At 44.1% G+C, this 4,735-nt stretch overlaps 1 pseudogene; it reads right to left on the bottom strand.

Moving 5' to 3' along the window:
- Positions 1-2,341: 2,341 nt before the first annotated feature.
- Positions 2,342-3,377, bottom strand: LOC116913177 (annotated as a pseudogene).
- Between the last annotated feature and the right edge of the window lie 1,358 nt (positions 3,378-4,735).

Below are 4,735 nucleotides of genomic sequence, written 5' to 3' on the forward strand. Positions count from 1 at the left end.
CTGCCTTTGGTTGGACCACGCCTTGAGGTTTTGATATGAAGGAGGAAAACCATTCGTGCTCATTTCCAAACGGAAGAGTGCTTCATTCATTCACTTTTCATGTAGTGGCTTTGATCTAAAATAAATAAATAAATAAATAAATAAATAAATAAATAAATAAAAGCAAGGCATTCAGCTAGTTTATACTAATTTATACTGCTTTGCATATTTTTAAAAGGTTTAATTTTTTATGCCTGTGTGTGTGTGTGTGTGTGTGTGTGTTTGTGCACACGCATATTGTATAAAACTGGAGCCTCCAAGTTCATTCCTTCAGTCTGAAGGCTGCTATCTAAACTAATGAACACACGGAGCAGCCCCAGCCCAGGTTGCAGGATGCGTCCTGCCATCCTCTCCTGAGCAAACCCTTCTTGGTTTCCATGTGAGATTCTCCTGGGTCACTGGGGAGCACTGACACCCTGAATCCAAGATGGACAGAATCTAGATATGTTCCGCATATTATCTTACTATTTACTTCCACAGATGACTGTGTTCACTGCACAGTGGCCAGAGAAAAGCTAGTTTGTGGCTGATGTGACTCAGTAATGCTATCTGCTTCCTGCAGAGAGACTGCTAATGAGTTCCTCCGTACTGTGCTGTTGAAGTATCACATGGCTTTATTTCATTCAGAAATTCTTACTAGCTTTTTACATGGGTGTTTTAAGAGTGGTTAAGCATGTTTGGGGTTTTCAGAATAAGCAGAGCTGAGATTTTAAGTAGTAAGGAAAGTGCTAATCCATAGATACATACATATATGCATACACACAGACACATACATAGATACATACATACATATAGATTCATAGATAGATAGACAGATAGACACATAGATAGACAGACAGACATAGATGTTTTCTCATTTCATTTCAATTGGAGCACAGAGATGACTCAGTGTGTAAAGGCACTCATAAGCTGAATTCAATCTCCAGGACTCACTTGGTGGAAAGAGAGAAGAGACTCTCAAAAGTTATCTTCTGACTGCACACACACACACACACACACACACACAGAGACATACACACACACAGATATACACACTACACACACAGACATACACACACAGACATACACACTACACACACACAGACATACACACACACACACACACACACACACACACACACGCCCTAAAGTCTGTGGTTTGCAGAACTTCAGGTAACTATTCGATTCGTCTGTACAGGAGGGCTGTATTTCAGTAGGAAGTTGGGAAGTGTGTCAGTTCTTCTGGGACAAGTGTGCTTCTTCCTGACCTGCTCTTCCCCCTTGCTCCCAGAGCCTTTAGAAGTGAGTGTATTGAACTCCTCGTGCTGCTGTTTGTAGCCTGGAAAGCACACTTGCACCTGTAACTTCTTGGGGGTGTGGAGATCAATACTCTCTGCTTCGATCCTCCAGTATCTGGTCCCCTCAGACGGTCTTCCTTATGGCAGACAGAGCTACAAGCTGAGCCTGAATAGAAGATACTGGTGATCTGAAGGATGTGTAGGGAAAACTGAAGGTGAGCAGAGATGTCATCCATGAATGCAGGCAGGGGAAGCTGCCCTTGTGTCCACCACTACCACCACCCTCTCTCTGTCTCTGTCTGTCTCTGTCTCTGTCTCTCTCTCTCTCACACACACACACACACACACACACACACACACACACACACACACACACACACACACACATTCTTTCACATCACAAACAGCAGCATAAGCAGTTAAATAACATTTAAAAACAACCCTGGGGCGGCCGCTGGTGAAGACCAGCAATTCTCACAGGCTTCATGGTTCAATGAGGACTGCAGGGAGCTCATCCTTCCTCACCAAGATATAATGTTAACATCACCATTGGCAGACAACTTTCTTCAAAGCCAGTGCCATCTGCTTTGTTTTTTATCAAATATTCAGGTTGACCAAAACTGCCAATATTTTTTGAGAGCTTTTTTTAAAAAAAATTATATTATGTGTGTTGGGGGGCGGTACGTGCATATGCATGCGTGCTTTCGGAGGCCTACGGCTGTAATTACAGCCTGTGTGGGTATTGGGGTCTGAACCCCAGTTCTCTGGGAGAGCAGAGCATGCTCTTAACCACAGACCCACCTCTCCAGCCAGACTATTTTGATAGTCTTACGTAATCCTCACAGCGTAGCTGAGACCTTGAATCTCTGATCCTGCAGCCTTTGTCTCCCAAGTGAAGGGGTTGTAGGAGTTCACAGCTTGCTGGACGCAACCGACTTTTTAAAAATGCTCCTCCCCCTCAAAATACTATCTTCAATTAGATTTTTTTTTAACATATGAAGCTGTTTAATCAGGTCGTTAGCAATTTAGAACACCAGTTTGTGAGGATACATCGGGTTTGTTAAAGAAAACTGAGATCGCAGGTAGCCTGGAGCTGAGCAACATCTTTAGTCTTTGGCAAAATCTGCGAGTCCACAGTTTCCTGATCAGCCTTTCGCTGCTCTGTAATCTCGTATTTCTCCCTCTCTGTAGAAGATCTCGTCCTCCTGATGCCTGGGCTTGCGCAGCGGCTTCTTTTGGAAGTGGGGTCAGTCAGGTGATTGGGGATTTTAACCTCGCTGATACCGACTTTTGTAGAGGTGGTGATGACAAACTTCTGGTGTGTTCTGCGCAGAGGAACTCTGTCGAGGGCAAGGGGTCCAGTCACAAAAGCAAGCCACTGCCAAGCTGCTTCAGGAAAACCATTCTCTTGCCCCTGTGGCGCCCAGTGACGATGATCAGGACAGTCCCGGGAGGGAGCGATGTGGGAGCGCAGCCTTCTCGCTTGCTGGCTGAAGGGCTTTGTGCCATGGCTCAGCAGCTTCGAGGCACCTCTTCGATAGGATAATACCTAGGTACTTTTCGAAGCTTCACCACCCGGGTGCCACCATTCTTGTCCCCACCAACTGTTTTTGTGACGGTAGCAAGAACCTTCTCCTTTTTCTTCTTCTTTTCAACCTTGGTCTTGGCAGCTGAGTATTTCCTTTTGTACAAGGCCTTTTTGGAATACATAGCAGATCCGGAGTACCTGCCAATTCCTCTCACCAGGACAGGGGTTCGGCTGCAATGGGACTTCCCATTCCTCGGCTTTTTAACCTTAGAGTTACTCTTTTGGGCTGCACCAGTGGCCTGGGGACCAGAGGCAGCAGCAGCATCTCCAGCCTTCTTGGTTGCAGGTTTCTTCTCCTTTGTATCAGCTTTTCCACCTTTTCACTCGCCATTTTGCAAGACGGGAAAGAGTTCAATTAGATTTTTAAAACTGTAGAGGTATAATAAAATATATTAGGTTTTCACATTAAGTATTAGCCAGAGAATGGTAGACTGTAACAGATGGGTCAAATTAAGCTCACTGTTCTTGGACATCCTGCAAGTTGAAGATGGTTTTCAATTTTTTAAAAGGCTGAAGAGAGGAGTGCATTGAAAGAAAATTTTGTGACATGTGTAAACTGTATAAAATTCAAATCTGGTGTCTATAAATAAAGCTGTGTTGGAGCACAGCCACACCAGGCGTGTTGTAGCATTCGTGGTTTCTTCTGCATGGCATGATCAAAATGGAGTATTCGTAACAGAGACCATGTGTCCCACAAAGCCTAAAATATAACTCTATGTTCCTTTCTAGGAAAAGTTTTGCTGGCTCCAATGGCAGCCTATTAAAATTAGCAACAACAAGAATCAAAATGTTGCTTGCATATTAATAGATCTGCATGAGCCAAGTAAGATGGTTTCACAGAGCATAAGCAAACTTCCGGCGAGAACGGGAGGAATAATTACCCTGTCTTGAGTTTTCTCACTCACAAAGAAGCTCAGAAACATGGAGCAGAGATGAATGAGTTGCGGCCTCCTCAGGAAGTCAGAAGTCATGCACAAGCAACAGGGATTTCAAAACTGTGTTGAGTGTACTCAGAGATGCCTGTAAAGGACTTTCTGTTGCTTTCTATCAACTGCTAATGTCTTTTTTCTTGGAGCGGAAAAGGAAAGAGATGAGAGGGGAGAAGAGCAGAGTATTGCCAGCTGTGTATCGGCCTCTTCCACTTCAGTCCTCCCTTCACTGAGTGACAATTCTCTCTGTAGACAAGTCAGCTTTTGGGATTCCTGACCCCTGCTACCTCACCAGTCCTTCAGTTAGCGAATGGAAAATTTTACACAGGTCCAAGCCACACAGCCAATTGTGGGCAGGCCTTTATGAAAGACTGGTGGGTGGTACCTTTACCCAAATTCTCTAGATCTGGCTCTAAACTGGTGTTTGAAAGAGTTGTGGAACATGTAGGGCAGAGGTTCTCAACCTGTGGGGTTGGGGGTCAATTTTCATAGGGGTCGCCTGAAACTATCAGAAAGCACAGATATTTATATTATGATTCATAACAGTAGCACAATTATAGTTATGACATAGCAATGAAAATAATTTTATGGTGTTGGTTGGGGGGTCACCACATGAAGAACAGTATTAAATGGTCACAGCATAAGAAAGATTGAGAACATTCTAGGAGATAGTATCTTGCTAGGAACAGTGGGTCACTGTGCAAGGGAGTCTTGAAGTTTTATAGGACTGGCCCTATTTCCTATTCATTCTGGACTCTTGACTCTGGATGTCGTGGGACCAGCCAGCCTCCCCCTCCTACCACAGTGGGTTCTCCTACAATAATTGCAATGTCCCTTCTTGATCTATAAATGAGAATTAAGTTTTTCTTTCCTTAATTACTTCATACCAGGTATGTTGTCAC

This window comes from Rattus rattus, chromosome 12 (genome assembly GCF_011064425.1).
Source record: "Rattus rattus isolate New Zealand chromosome 12, Rrattus_CSIRO_v1, whole genome shotgun sequence".
In the NCBI taxonomy this organism is placed as follows: Eukaryota; Metazoa; Chordata; class Mammalia; order Rodentia; family Muridae; genus Rattus; species Rattus rattus.